The sequence below is a fragment of the Psittacula echo genome, assembly GCF_963264785.1.
Source record: "Psittacula echo genome assembly, chromosome: 5".
NCBI classification, from domain to species: domain Eukaryota; kingdom Metazoa; phylum Chordata; class Aves; order Psittaciformes; family Psittacidae; genus Psittacula; species Psittacula echo.
In genome coordinates, this window is record NC_137739.1 from 54,729,791 (window position 1) to 54,746,347 (window position 16,557).

Below are 16,557 nucleotides of genomic sequence, written 5' to 3' on the forward strand. Positions count from 1 at the left end.
GTATTTGAAAGAGAAACAGGTGTTGTATCTATAGAGTCTTAACATCTATGTTTCAAGTGATGTCAAGAATTGTCTTCTTTCCCTTACAGATTTACATTATTTTTAGGCTTGTAGATTATTTTCCGTTTTCCAAAGGAATTACTGTCCTTTTCATGATTTTTATTAGTTCGATATTCTGAGAAGTTTTCATGGCCTGTCTGATGAAGAGTGTGGCAACCAGGTGGTGGGTAGCTCTTGGATCATCCAGAAAGGGGAGAACAGCAACCCAGTGGTGATGGAACAATAGTTCAGGGCAGTGGATTGTGTCCATGCACCACCTTGGCTTTGCAGTGTGACACTGGATGAACTGGCTCCTGTTTCTGTCAGTTTCTGCTGTGAACGTAGGCCAGTTCAAAAGGCATTCCTGAGGGCATCTTAATGCTTTCAAATTGTGCTGAGGACTTCAAATAATGGGAATCAGGGACAGGAAAGTCATTCTATTTTAGGACACCTGTCCTTTTCCCAGTTTGGTCGGAGTATGTCAGCTGCTTATTTTAGAAAACATGTTCTTTGTGGTGTAGAGCTGTTTCTGTTCCTTTCCAGGTGTAAATTAGGAAAAGGTTCTTTTGAAACAGTGCTTGCTGATCCAGAACTCGTGCAGGCATGAATGGATACTTGGGACCTTGCCCAGCAAGTGAAGTGAGAGCTGGTGGCAGTGACACTGTACATAAAAGCAACTGTGATTGTCTGTGTGTCTGCATTCTCTTCCACTCCTGGAGCAGCCACACTGCTGTCCCTTGAAAAAAACACATAACAAATACTTCTCAGCACTAGTGGAAGAAGTGAGGACTCAGCTGAAGTCTCCTTTGCCATCTGATGGCCTCAGGCAGCACTGCCACCTGCCCTTCACTGTGCCCCCAAAGTGAGCAAGTGCACCAGCCCCTGGGGCCCATGGCCTCTGCATCCCCATTGCGTGCTCTGCTCACCTGGGAGCTATAGCTCACTTGACTTGTTCAATTCCTGCAGGCAGTCCCTTTGGATAAAAGCTTTAAGCTGTTTTTATCTTCAGATAGACTTGAAAAATATACTGAAGTGTACTGTTTCCTTAATACAGCTAAATTCACACAGCTTTTCCATCCCTTAGGGCTCCCGTTGTACCCTCACAGACCCCCAGGAGCTCTTAGGAGAAAGCAGAACATGCTGTACCATACAGATACTGTACTGCAACTCTCAGGATCATGACTGAGCCCAGTGTAGGAGCCTATGAATTACTTTATATTGAAAATGAAGAGAAGTGGCTCACTCTTTGTGCAGGAGAGGCTGCATGTCTGCTTCTGCGGGTGAAGAGCTTACCATCCCTTTTCTCCAGAGATACTGGGACTGATGGCTCATGTATTAAGAGAAGACTTTTTAAACTCTTGAATGACTCTTACTTTAAGATAATAACAAGTTAGTTAAGTGTTATATGAAGGAAGCATTCTTTCTATATGGATCCTAGGTACTCCTGTTTCATCACATCAGTCTGACAGCTTTTGCTGGCCCTTTTTCCCATGAAAAATGGGAGTAAATTGAGCTGTCTCTAGTGATAGTGTAGAGTTAGACTCTGATGACCTGTCAGAAGTAGATTCCAAATATGTCTATGCCTGATGCATAATATTCTCAATACAGGAGTAGATTTTGTTCTGTGTTTCTATTTGCCACCTCCTTTTAATATATTGTTTTAGCTTTGTAATGATTTCTTAAGCAAGGATCTAAAAATATGTTGTAGATTAAATAATATAATAAAATATAAATAAAATATGTTGTAAATTAAATTCTTTCCTGCTTTCAGATCTGGTAAAGAAGAATGACAAGGTGACTTGTGGCATGGATCTCAAGAGTCCTAATTTGTGTTCTTCTGCTTTAGATAATAGGTCAACATTTTTAGGGGCTTAAAAATAAAGAGGTCCTCTTAAATTTTGTTTCAGCAAAATGGAGAAGGAAATACTGACCTATTTGGAATAGATGCCTCTCATTTTGGTGCATAATAAGGCAAAAAATTCTGCCCATACTTGAAAATCACTAACAAAAAATCACTAAGAAAAATCACTAAGAAAAGTGATTTGGGACATTCACCCCCAGATCATAAGGCAAATGATAGGCGACTGAAAGGAAACATTTGGTTCTGGAGTGGCTGAAATGTCTAGTAAATCCTTATCAGTGGAGTAATGTATTTGTTTTAACTGAGTAGCATTTTTACACTCCAATGCTGGTAGTTTTCATCAGAAGTTAAGATGACATTATCAGTCCTCAAAAAATCCAAGACTGAACTTTGGCTTTATTGTAGTCTTTGTTTTGCAGTCTCCTAGCTGTGGCATGAAACTGGGAATCAAATCTGGCAGTCTGAGAAAGTAATCACATCCCTGATGAAGATATGTTTTGTCACTTTAAACATACACTTTTGCTTCAGCAGCAGTCAGTGCTGTACAAAGCAGCATATGATTAAATGTTGCTGAAGAAGGTGATTGTCAATCCGAATTCAAGACATGCAGGTCAAAGCAGCATTTGTGTCCTTGTGTGCTGGCTGCTAAGCATGTTGAAAGCTACAGTTTCACCATTAGGTGGCAGTTTAACTTCCTCTTGTATTTTCTCGGTGTATGTCTTAATTCTGAGAAGTTGCCTCTTCTCCTTCCAAACTAAGGAAAACTTAACTCTGTTTTCCACATCATAGGCACCTCTGTGAAATGCAGTATTGCAGCAGAGTTACTGTATAGGTAAAATCAAGCTTTTTGCTGTTTCAGGACCCTAGAAACAGAGAAATCGATATTTCTTCTTAAATAAATAATGTTATCTAGTAGTTAAAAAAATGAACTGTGATGCTGTGGGAGGTTAGAACTGTAAATCTGTCACTTTCATCGTTTACTGGGGACTGTCTTCAATGTTTAAATACTTTCTACTTTTTTTTTTTTATTATTATTATTTATTTTTTTCCCAGAGGAAATGTGCACACTCCCACGTTCCTGACTGAGGGAAATCAGTAGCTCTTCTTTCTTGGTTTAAGTGTGTTTTCCAGCCACAAAGCCCATGTTCTTGTTGTCATCTTGTTAAATGACTGAATTTCCTGAAGAGCTGGGGCTAGGATCTGTAAACATATTTAATTCTGAAAAATTCTGCTGACACTGAGGGAAGTTAGGCTTTGAAATCACTGCAGCCCTGAGGTGCTGTTTCAGAGATCACATGATAAGGACCTTATTAAACAAAAACAAAAATGAAAATGCACAGAGAGGCTGCAATTCCAGGCTTCAAAATAAAAAAATGTAACTGCATCCTGGGAGAGCTTAGTTTGATCCTTTAAGTTATACCCCAGGAAATTGTCAGTGAACATTACATGCAGATAATTTTGTGAATTCAGGGTTCAGAAGTGAGAGGTTGGATTTTGCTCAGGATCAGTTTAAAAGTACTCCCACTGCATCTGAGAAGCTAAGGATAGAACAAAATTCAAAGCTGTTCTTCCTCTAAAGTACAATACCTCCAAACCAAAGCTGAGCCACAATGACTGAGATATTATGGAAGAAAGTTTGTATTCTGTAGGGTTTTTAGGAAGGAAATGCCATATTCTGATGCCACAAACAGTAAAGGGGGAAATCTGACAGGTGACATAAATGCAGCTAGCTGGTTTTAGATTATTTTTTGTGATTTGCTTAATTTCAGACTGAAGGTATCCCAGTAGGGAGATGTTACATTCAGGCTCAAACAGTTCCTGTTGCTTGGAAATGATTTTTGTCTAAATAATTTCTGAAATTTCACAGGATTCTATAGAATATAGAGAGCTCTGGACTAAAAGATCTGTTTCTTTATATTTGCTTTGATTTAGCTTCACATCTCTTGTGGGAAGGTTTCCGCATTAGGGGCCGAGGCCATCTGGGACACAAAGGCTTGATACCATGTGGTTCTGTTAGCATGCTTCAGCTGTGGACATCCTCCCTGTTCTCCATCCTTATTGCAGAGCTTTCACTGCTTGTTATCTTCTGGGCTCATTTGTGTGACTCCTTTGAAATGTGAGCAGTTGTGAGTGGCATGGAAGTGAGGCTGTTCCTATCTGCCCCTCTTTACCTGAGCCCTGCTCCCAGCAGCTGAAGGGTGCCTTTACAGAGTTGTAGCGCAGCTTTCTCATCTCTTTCCTGTGGGTTTAGAAATAGTAGTACGCTACACAAAGCCAAAGAGAAGGGGTTAGATATCACTGGAGCAACAAAGTTGTTGAAAAAGTAAAAGAATGCCTTCAGATGTTGTAATTAATGTCCATTCTCCCCTCTCCTCCCCCAGTTTTTATCGATAACGATTAAGGGCTTTTATCACTCTAGAGAAACACCATTTGAAAGAGAAGAAAATGTCAGACTCTCTCCCCCCACCCTTTTTCAGGCTTGTATAATGAGGGAAAAGAAAACTTTTCATCTCTGAAGTAAACACAATTTGCTGGTAGGACCAGCTCTTGTCAGGCTGTCTCAGAGCCTGGAAAACCTCATGATGGATTTGCCACAGCCTTTATACAAAGTTAATCTGATAGCCACGCTCCCATCTGCTTTTACCATGCTTCGTTAAATTGTGTTGGGCTCCATTCTAATAATCTCTCTTTCTCTGATACACTTTAGAGGTTTGGCCAAATAATACATGTGAATGTATCCTCTAGTCCTCCAAACATACATTTGAACATCTGGGCATCCCCCAGACTTACCCTGGCTTCCAGCTTTGAATGTTCTCTATGCTCTGATTCATTTCTTTCTTTTTGTTACAGAGTTAACTCTTGCTAGGTACCTATTTTATATTTGTATCAACAAGAGCTAATTGCTGTAAGAGAATTGTGCATCTAATTACCATTGTGGGTAATTTTCAGCAAATACATACTGATTAACTGTCCTGACTTTGCCTGTAATCCCACTCAGCCAAGTGGGATGTCTTTTGCAATTTACTCCTAGTTCCATCTCTCCTGCACTTAAGGGTCTAGTAGACACTTTAGGTGAAAGCAAAACATTTTTCCACTGCACAGAGCATTAAAGCTGTGGCTGTTGATTTTTTTTTATCAAACACCTAAATTTTTATTGGACTTCAGAACCTATTCTCAGAGATTGAACTTCCTGTCTGCCACCCAGGTTAGCAAACATGTCATACTTGTGATAGGTAACTTTGTTTCTCCCTGTTCTGAACTTCCTCAGAGCGCAGGCAATTCTAAATGGCAATTTTATGATGTGGAAAAACCTATCTTTAGGTTGAGACTACAAACCTCCATTTTTTCCCAGTCTAAACTATTTCTGAACTCTCATGTTTAGGAATGAGTGGTTGATGTTTGAATTCTTCACCCCACTCTTGGAACAGGGATATTGACTGTATGTACCTTGCTGCTGTTCTGAATAGCACAAGGGTGCAGAACCAGTTCTTCCTTGCTATTAGTCTATGAGAATTTCAGGTTTAGCACATAAAGAGTTTTTTTGGAAACTAGAGAACCTGACAGTGCCATGGTGAAATGATGCTTTTTATTACCTGCCCACTCGTTGTGAAGTTCCTTCCCAGGCAGTTAATTCTGCAGGTATGCTGCCCAGCATTGAGTGAAGAAGTTGTATGGAAAGTGATGTCATGCAGGAAGTGCAGTCACTGATAAGCAGACCCTGAATTTTATGTTTGAGTCAATTTACAGGTCTAAGGAAACCCTTATCCCTGACAGGCTGCATTTAATCTGGCTTAATTTGATGTAATGGATCAGAAATATTGTAAGAAAATACATCACATCTGGTTTGCTGCTAGCAGTCTGGAGAGTAAATGTCCCTCTGGACTTTATTACAGTGGACAGAAGTGCTGTAGGCAGGATAAATAGCACACTATTCACCATCAAAACCCTCAACCCAGAGTTTTCCATTATGTCTAGTATAAAAAGAGCAATACAGGATGTGAGTACATTCTCACATTTTATCTGTAAGTGGATGCAAGTGTCTTGATATGAGGTGACTGTGACTACTTTCCAGTTTCAGTTAGGAGCAGGAAAGATCCAAGCATTTCAGCAGAAGTTGTAGATACTGTAGAAGGTGATTTGAAAGTCTTCTGCACAGTAATGACATTTTCAGTCAAAGATACCTGGTGATTTCAAAATTTGGTCTTGTTTGGTATGGGAGTAGACTCAAGCCTCAGGAGCTATCTCAGTGAGTCTACTGATAGAAGCAGCTGAAGAAGATTCAGCTTTACTGAACTGTGACATCTGGCTGGTGCTTTTGGAGTATCATACTCTTCATTGTATTCACCACTGCCGCCCTGAAGTGGATAAAATGGGCAGCAGTGGTAGATGTGAAAGTTTTAGGGTCACAACTGCTATCATAATTTATACATCGACGGTTCTTTTGAATGGAGGATCTCTCAGAATTTGTCAACACTGACTGAATCTTCACACCTTCCACAAGAAAAAGCATTTATTATCTTTTACAATTCCCATTAAGATCATTGAAGGCTTTTGGAGCTCAGAGAAGAAGGGAAGGATTAATGGAACTCTTGAGGGAAGGAATGCCATCCAGAGGGACCTTGACACGCTTGTGAGGTGGGCTGATGCCAACCTTATGAAGTTTAGCCATGATAAGTACAAGGTCCTACACCTGGGTGGGAGCAATCCCAGGCATGGCTACAGGTTGTGCAGAGAAGAGATTCAGAGCAGCCCTGCACAGAAGGACTTGGGGGTGTTGGTCGATGAGAAAATGAACATGATCCAGCTTCAGTGTGCACTCACAGCCCAGAAAGCCAACGGTATGCAGAGCTGCATCAAAAGGAGCGTGACCAGCAGGTTGAAGGAGGTGATCTTGTCTCTCTACTCTGTTCTCCTGAGACCTCACTTGGAGTATTGTGTGCAGTTCTGGTGTCCTCAACGTAAAAAGGACATGGAACTGTTGGAACAAGTCCAGAGGAGGGCCACGAGGATGATCAGGGGACTGGAGCACCTCCCGTATGAAGATAGGCTGAGAAAGTTGGGGCTGTTCAGCCTGGAGAAGAGAAGGCTGCGTGGAGACCTCATAGCAGCCTTCCAGTGTCTGAAGGGGGCCTATAGGGATGCTGGAGAGGGACTATTCATTAGGAACTGTAGTGATAAGACAAGGGGTAATGGGTTCAAACTTAAACAGAGGAAGTTTAGATTGGATCTAAGGAAGAAATTCTTTACTGAGAGGGTGGTGAGGCACTGGAATGGGTTGCCCAGGGAAATTACAAATGCTCCATCCTTGGCAGTGTTCAAGGCCAGGTTGGACAGAGCCTTGGGTGACATGGTTTAGTGTGAGGTGTCCCTGCCCATGGCAGGGGGGTTGGAACTAGATGATCTTAAGGTCCTTTCCAGTCCTAACCGTTCTATGATTCTATGAATATAAATCTTTGAGGTTTGGAAGGAGGTTGGGCTGGCTGCAGTTGCATGTAAACTCATCCATTGAATGCTAGTCTGTGCACCACAGCCTTCAGCATTTGGTATAGGCTTGTGGTAGCTTAACTGTGGTTCTGCATATTGATAAGCAGTGTTTTGGGCTATGAATTGGTAACTCTGTCCATACCGAGAGATACTGATTTTGTGAGAAGTTGCATTTGGTCATGTTTCGAGTCAGAGAAGAGCAGCTGGTGGGCATTCCTTTAATCGCCTAAACAAGGAAATTCTGAGTAATTTGTGTCATTATTAGTACAGAAGCACTATTCATGCATATGGCAATTCTTTTTTTTTATTTTATTTCTTTCTTATCTGAAATTCCCTTTTTTCTGAACACCTTCCTTTACAGGTACCAGAGTCATATAGTGGAATCTGGTCTGCGGGACAATCATGTTTTCAAAAGACAGTAACTATTATTTGAAAGTAGGACTTGATTTCTTTTATCAGCTAATGAGATTTACAGGCTTGAACATGTATCTTTTGCTTCATCCTTCATGATCTTGGCAATATTAACTGCCATCCCATGCCAACTACTAGTTTCTGCTTCTCTTTTCCTCTTTTTCATAGTTACAATACTTGGACAGTGGTAGCAATTAACCCTGGCCATCGCATCTCTGCTGATGACTTCATTAGGAGTAGACAGCCTGTGAGATGACTGGAAATCAGTGTCATCATTTCTGCATGGCCTGTGCTGCACTGATTGCTGCTCTCAGGCAGATGTTACCCTGGGATTACTGGTTTTGCAAATGTTTTTTAGGGAAAGCATCAGCTCTACAGTAGAAGAAAAGGCTCTGAAAGCACCTTCCACCTGTTCCTAGTATTACAAACTGAGCTGAGTATACCTTAGATTTTTAAGTTTGGAAGTTGTAGTCTGAACCCCCAAGTTACATATTATCCTGTAGTTGTCCACAGCTTGTGTGTTACCTTCCTAATTGCTGCCTGCTCTGTTGTATCAGACTGCCCCCAAGGATGACCTTTTTGCAAGCCTATGTGAGTGTTGTGATATTCCCATTTCCATGAAGCCACTTGCCTTACACTAGCTGTAAATACTTAACCAGCTCCTCTGCCTACTTCTTTTCAGTGTGTCAGTGTCTCGCTTCTGCCCCCCTCCTAAATCAGAGGTTTCCTGGGTTGAAGAATGGTTGCTTTTTTAAAATCGCTACAGTGGTTTACCTGTGATTTTTGTGGACAAGGTTACCCTTCAGTTTGTAGAGCCATGTTTTTTCTCTACTCCCTGTCCTATTAAAGCACCTCTTCCAGGACTTGACATAATTCAGGGTTTGGGGTTGTCAGATGAGAAAAAGGAAGAAAAGGAAATTGAGGGTTATCTGGTCCATGCTGTGAACCTTCCTTAAACCAAGAGGCAATATGACAATTGACAATCTGACAGGCAATATGAGTTACTGGGGTTTTTTTTCCAGTGTTCAAAAAATAGAACTGAGGGGAGGCTGTTCTGCGTAACACAAGGTTATGAGCATAGTTCACATGACAGCCTTGCTTTCCAGAGATGGTCGGCTGGTGATAACTGCCTTTTAAGTAGCTTTCCCACATCTGTGGATTTTGTAGCAGAGCCCTCATCCCCTGGAATTTTGGGGAACTAATACAAATTTTACTGCTGAAAGCCACCCTTAGAAACCTTTCAGTTTTCACCCGAGGGTCAGCAGCCACTAGGAGATGTTGGCAGTGTGTGGCATACCAGTTCAGTGAGAGCATCCTGGCTTGTGGAAGAAAAGGACTGAAAGCACAGCATTTATATGTGTTTAGTAGTGCCATAATATATTTGTTTACTAACTGTAATTGTTTTGAGGTGATTCAGCAGGGGTAAAGATTTTGCCCAAGGATACGTAGTGTCTGTATGAGAGCAAAGGTTTGAATCCTCTTTCTGCAGTCTTGAGAGCATGCTGTAAGCAGCGCATTCCCATTAATGTGATAACTCACAAGACAGAATCTTTTCCATCTTAGATCAGTCGGAACTTGCAGATATAAGGTGATGCCTGTGAAATAGTGCAATATCCAGTTAAATTGGTGCATTCTGGCACTTGTCATAGAACAGTCATGATTGAAAGGGATCTCTGGAAGTCTCTGTCCCAACCGCCTGCTCCAAGTGGGGCCTTTAAGAGCAGAATTAGTTGTTAAAGGCATTATCCAGTTGAATTTTGAAAATCTCCAGGGGTGGAGTTTCTGCAGCATTTCTGTTGCAGTGTGTGGTACCCGCGCTGTGTAATTTCTTCCTTACAGTTTTCTGGAATTTTCCTTGCTGCAAATTGTGTCTGCTGCATCTTTTTTTTTTTTCACTCTATACCTCTGAGAGGAGCCAAATGCCATGTTAGCTGTAACCCCCTTTCTTAGGGAACCTACTGAGAAGACAGGGATCAGATGCTTCATGGAGCTTGACGCTGCCATGAAGAGGTCTCAGAGATGTTCAAACTAAACAAAAGTCACATAGCTTTCTAAATTGTATCACCCATGTAATGCAAACTCTGACTATCATTTTAGTAGCAGATTTCCCCGTGCCTTCCGCGTTACACTCTTTGGCTTTGAGGAGCAATTCTTCTACCCTCAGGCTTGCCAGAGATTTCTTCACAAATAGTTGTACACAACTCTGTAAATGTTAGAGTGATATTTGGAGTAATTTTGAAGAGCCCACGTGCTCCTTAGTTCCTCTGTGTCTCTGCCAAGCTTCAGTACGGCATATAGCCTCACTGGTCACCTCCCAGGGCTAGCAATAACATTTACAAGCTACAGTTTCCTCTGCAAATATTTCCACTGTGCTACTCGGTGCTCTTACAGCTCCTCCCTAGCCCAGTTCTTTCTGATTACAGCCCAAGGAAAGGAGATGCCAAGTTTATTAGCTAACATTTATCTTTCATTGTGAATTAAAGGTTCCGTCCACCCTTTTTAATTTGTAACCATCTATCTGACATCACCCTTTAAGTAACTTATCCTCTTGTGGTGACAATGGGAGGAGAGGAAGCACATGCCAAGCCTGATGCTGATGAAAGCTAGTACATACTTATTTGCAGGGTAGCCTCTTGGGAGCTGAAAAGTTCATTCATTACAAAAGTTAAACAAAGCTATAGTCCAGAGTACAAAGGTTTATGAGGTTTATTAGTGGAGGAAGATTTGGGATCCTGGATCCTAATACACCTTCTCGAGGTCAGTTTAAAATTTAGAAGGTCTCAATTGAAGCTTTTGTTGTAGATAATCAAAAATCTGGTGTGATTTTACCTTACAATGGTGGAAGCTTCACAGTTTTAACTAGTTTCTTGAACTTTCACCCACTTTGAACTGAAAGTTATCAGGACTGGTTTACATGATTTTGGTGTTACATAACCTAGAAAAGCAAGATGTTAATTTTGGATTCAGAAAAAAAAAAAATTAAATTATATAAAAAATATAAATATTTGTGTAATTCTGAAGAAAAATTAGAATTGCTTCCATCCATAAACAAAGTAATTTCAATGTTGAAACTTCATGAATCAAACTGGTTTGGGTTCTTTTTTGTTTTGGGGTTTTTTTTGAGAAAAGAAATTATAATACTTGCACTGCAACCTGCACTTTCATACAGATTTGTTATATGGGGTTCTTAGTTTGCCTTTGCCTAGATTTTTCTATGTCTTCTATTTTGTCTCAGTAATCTTTTATGCGGTAATTTGGTGTTTCTGCTTGTGTTTGGAAAAACCACAAAGGAAATGGGTAGGAAATATGTAAGATAGGATGGATAGGATATATAGGATAAGATAGATAAAGGAAGTAGTGAGTAGGATATTTATTCTGTTTTGACTTTCTAGGCAAAAAAATTGATGTGGTTTCCATTTCAGGAATTTCTTATTTGATATGAACCAACCTGCAGTTCTGGGCTATTTTCCAACTTAACTCTATGTTAAAAATAATGAAGTGTTTGAAATCATGTTACAAAATAAATTTTGAAGGTTTTGAAAAAATGTATTTGATGAAGAATATTCATCTGGATGTCATCTGGCCTATGTAAACATCTGCTAGCGATTTTTGTCTATAGCACTGGCCTTATAAGTGACAATTATTATTACTGCTCCACCAGTATTCTTGCATCCATGAAAATTTGATGAATGCCTTGAAGCTAGCTCTATTATCTCTCTCGTTTGATGCTCATTTGGAAATATTTTGTACACATTGTACTGATAAGGGTGTCTTATGTAATTATGCTGCTTTTAGTGCCTGTTTGGTCTTAACTGATGTACACTATTCAAATTGGAGCATTTGAATTTAAGTAGTATACAAATCAGAGAGAAGCCAGAGGTGAGGAGCAAAAGAAGTGAGTTTTATGAACTGTAATTTAGGACAAGTGAACAGAAGGAGTTTACTTAGCCTAGAACAGAGTGAAGGAGCTGGGATAATTGTGTGCTGGGTTTCAGAATACAAAGGTGCTTTTGTAAAGCGGCTGTATACCCACTGGGAATAAGGAAGAAAGGCATCACTTTAATTTGAAGCAAATAAAAATTGGAATTGATGTTGCAAAAATACTTTAGTTTGTGAGGGAGATTGAGCACTGGCTAAACCAGATCAGGTTCTTTACATTTCTGTGGTTGTATGTGTCCAGAATTTTAACTGTTTTATCTTCATGAGTTTCCAGTACATAACAACTGATGATAATGCTATTGACATCTTGTCAGGCTGAAATCTTTCAACCAGAATAGCTTTATCCTTGCTAGCACTATAAACCTTTCAGTGGCTGATTAGTGATATTATTTGCAGGGTATTTTGCTAGACTAATAACTCCATACTTATAAGTGGGTATTTAAAGAGGATTCTGTGTTCTCTGTGGTTGTCCCTCTCAATACTAGGAAATTACATTTACATCCTTTTAAGTTACTCTTTCCTACTTGGCAGGCTAAGTACGGTGAGACCCAGTGGCACCTGGATGGGAGACATCCAGGGAAGATTCGGTTTGCAGGAAAAGGTGTCATAGCACATAAATAAATATGGACTTTTCTTCTGGGTCAGCAAGGAGCAGTGCCAGAGCATTGTACCGCTGGCTCCACATCTCCAGCGTCCCCTAGGGCATGACATGCCTGCCCAGTCCCCAGGGCTCCCCCACCCTGCCCACAGCCAGGGCCACATCTCAGCCCTGCCCTGACCCTGGACTTGACTCATCGCCGTGATGTTTCCTGGGCACTTGGTTGGACCTGGCCACCATCCGCAGCTCTGTTGTGCTCGCCTCCTTGGGGGTGTGGGATAGGCCTGGCCTAGGGAGCCCCACAGCTCCCAGCTCCTGTCCTGCCAGGGTGAAGTGCAAGGTTGTAACCACTTGAGAGCACTCAAAGTTCCCACAGCCTTTCCGCCAGCGAAAAAAGGAGCATTATCTCCCGAGTCTTAGTCAGATTCCAGTCTGAATGATTATATTTGGGCTCCCCAAATTACTTGAGAGACTTGTGTTGTTGAAACTCATCTGTATGGAATCCACTTGGACAGGAATGAGGATTTTTTTTTTTCTTAGGCCCTTTTTTCAGTTTTGGTTGGGTGTTTTGTTCTTCTTTTCCCCAGGTGGTTTGGCTGTTTTTTGTTGTTTTTTTTTTTTTTTTTTTTTTTTTTTTTTTTGGTTTTTTTTTTTTTTGTTGTGTTTTTTTTTTTTTTTTTTTGTTTGTTTGTTTGTTTTGTTTTGTTTTTTTGGTTTGGTTTGGTTTGGTTTTTTTTTGTTGTTTAAGTATAATTTTGGTTTTCAGAAAATGAAGCCTGTATTTATTTGTAGTCATGTGCCTGCTAATGGATATGGAAGGGAAAGAGGTGTGCTGTGGAACGCCTACAGGAAAGCTTTTTCTGGTTTGTGGATACAAAGCTTTGGCACTTTTTATTCAAAGGTATTTGGATTCTGGCAAGAAATATTTTCATGGAAGCATTTGGTCTGTATTCCTTAGTGGTTTTTGAACCTGTTTTCCACACTTGCTGCTTTCCAGGTGCCTTGTGCCTTTCCAGTTGGTGGCACTTGTCTCTGGAAGCTCTGCTCAGTGGGAGCGGGTAGCCATAGCTGACTCTTATGGATGCAGCTAGAGCATGTTTTGCTCCCTGTACTGCTGCTGGTGGTGACTTCAGCTAAACTTTTTATGAAAGGTGGATATTTTTTCCTACTTTTTATATTGTCATCTTTCTGGAAATTTCAGGAATAAAGCTACATTGTAGTCTAGGAGGCAGGGGAAAGAGACCACAGGGAAGAACAGGAGACTACAGGAAAAAAAAAAAAAAGGGAGAAGAAAGGAAAGGGGTGAAAAATGGAGATTAATACATGAGAGAGGTTTAGAAGGCAAGAGAAAGAGCATGAAGAGGTCTTGAATATTTTTCTGTTTGTATTTTAAGAATATGCCTGTTGCTGTCTCCCCAGGAGGTTTATGCAGAGCCCTGTGGGGAAGCAGCAGTGAATTGCTGTTTTGGATGCTAAGTGTAAAATTAAAGCTGGCAGGGTCTCAGAGCACAAGACTTGGAAGCTAATTGCTCCTAATAACATATTGATTTTCACAGTTCTTTGGCTTTATGTCAGGGTGGTTTTGAATCAGCACCTGGTTTCTTCCTCTTCCCAACTCCAAGCTAATGGCAATGAACCTTCTGGCTTTGGGATCACAAATGAATGCCCTCTCGTTCTTTTTGTCTGTACACATCTGTCCGTCTTTGAAATATGGTTTCGCTCATTGCTGCTATGCATGTCTGAGACATCCAAGCAAAATAGCTAGCCTAAAAGTAGAAGGGTGGAAGCAGTGTGCACGTATTTTAAACTTGGGTGACTGTCCTGCTGCCTGTATTTATGGTGCTAAACAAAATGATTATAGTCCCATTGCTGCAAATGGCTGATAACAATCAAATGGATGCCTGTATTTGGGTAGAAGTCACTAGCACAGGTGCCTAGGAGGATGAGGTCACCTAGTTGTTGCCGTGTTACATTCAGGCCTGAGCAGATCTGATGTTTGTGTTGCTGAGCTGCTACATGCCTTCCTTGAGTTTTGGGCACTGACTGTCTGGACAAGGAGATAGATTTTATTTGTATGACTGCTACTAGGCAATACTCTCCTCTGAAGGAGTGTTGTCATAGCTGCAGGGAATGGTCTGTTCACAAGGAGATGTGCTGAAAAAGCTCACAGATACTCCAGATGGTGAAGATTTGCAAAGTGAGAATGAAATCTCTTTGTTTTAAAAAGATGTCAAGTGCATAAGTGGTCTGAGCTGTGCCAAGCTCAGGTCAGGATAGGGCACACACAAGAACAGAAACTTTTTATCCTCTATGGTTATGCAGAGGCTGTTTCAACTGTTCCAGGCTATTAAATTTTAATTGCTTAATTGTTACAATTATTCATTGCCCCCTGTTTGTAACAGACTATTCAGAGAAGGGACAGTAATATCTGATTTAGGCTACTGTGGAATGTCAGTTTAAACACTGTCTAGACTTTTATCTTCAGCAGTTATGGGTGTTCTTCAGGTCATTATTACATAAGTATAATAATAATAACAACGGTTGGGATTTCTTGTTTAAGGACAGTATTTTCTGGCAGTGGGATCAGTGGAGATGAAGGACATGAATTCTTTTTGAAGGGAAGAGACTCATTGTTACAACACTTTTGGTTTGTTGTCACCTCATGTCTGCAGAAAAACATTCCAAATTTTCTGTTTCCAAAGAATCTAACGTATGGTGCTATGAAGAAGGAAGCAGCAGAGCTGGGCACTTGTGTCAGCTGTTCCCACTTGTAGTCCTGATCTTCCGACCCCCTTCTTCAAATGCTAGGGCAAGCAACTGTTTCATGCAAGGCACATCTGAGCTGAAGCCATCAAAAGAGCCATTTCATGCTTGACTGCATTTTCTAATACAATCCACAGAGAGAGATGGTGGAAAGAGAGCAAGGAGGGTTTGTGTGTACACACACATTGCCTTTGAGTGTAGGTATAATATACAGTACATTTAGTTCCAGCTTGCAGCTGTGGGTGACAAGTAGGAGGTGCAGACGTGAGGGGGAAGAGAATTGCGCTTTGAAAAGAAGAAACAATTCCCCCACCTTGAAAAAGCAGCTTTCTTTCCTTCTCTCTTTCTTGGCTAAGTGAAGATGTGAGTCCCCAGGGCAGCACTGACAGCTGGTACCCAGAAGGTGTGTGTATGGCTGAGTGGGTGTTGCATGTAGAGAGCTTTATGTGTACAGACCGTGGCAGTGTGTGGGGAGTGCAGCTAAGAAAACAGGGATGCTGTTCAAAGCCATGTTACTTTAATAGCGCTTCCAGAAAAGTTTTCTTAATAGGCTTGTATGTCCCATGACCAGAGAGGTGCTGCATACCAACTATTAGCGCAGTGAGTTGCTGCACTAGCACAACCACAGTGATCCCCACCAAACGTTTTGTAACCATATACAGGTCTTCTCTGACACTTTATCAGCTTGATGCTTATATCCTTATTTATCACCTCATTTGCATATTTATTACACACTGCAGTTCTGTTACTGGCCATTGTGGAGCCAGCCATGAGTCCTTTCCAACATGGATGTATGGCTTTTCCTCAGTTTCCCATCCATCTACCTACTCTAGTGTCTAACATTTAGGCTGTGGGGAAAAGGGATGTTCTCATTCATGCATTAATATATTTATGTAGATTTGTAAATTTGTGGATAAAAAGTTTTAGAGCATATTCCTGCACTAAAACAATGATTATCATGCTGTAGTGGTTGCTGCAGTTCTATCACAAGACTTCAATTCTACTCCCTTAGAGGACAATATCAGTTTCTGCAGGCAAGACCCTGAACAAATAGGGAATGTTAATTACTACAACTCCTTTCCACAGCTCAACTTACCATTTTCTTTGACATCCTCAGAGATGATAGAAAAATACAATTTCTTTATTTCTTTCCTTGCTGGGTGTTTTTTTTTTCTTTTTATTTTCCACCTCCTGGGTTTCATTGTGCCTCCATCTCCTGATTTTTCCTGTGTTTGAATGACACTTAAACTTGCAGTGGAATTTGGTTTGTTCCTTTCTTCATTTGCATTGCAGTGCCATTGGGTCAGGAGAGCTCTCCTAATAGTAGTTGCTAGTAAGGAGGAGAAAAATACAAAATCACAAAACAGCAGAAACCTAATGTAGAAAAGATCTCTTAGGAAACTTGCTTCATACAGTTGTTGTTTATTCTTCGAAGTGCTAGTAATGGAATGGAATTCCTCTC

General features: G+C 40.8%; 1 protein-coding gene across 3 annotated transcripts in view; it reads left to right on the top strand.

Moving 5' to 3' along the window:
* Window positions 1-16,557, top strand: part of NRXN3 (neurexin 3) — a gene marked incomplete at both ends in the record, with an annotated part of 1,004,347 nt that overhangs the window by 294,385 nt on the left and 693,405 nt on the right. The gene's annotated exons all lie outside the window — the stretch shown is intronic.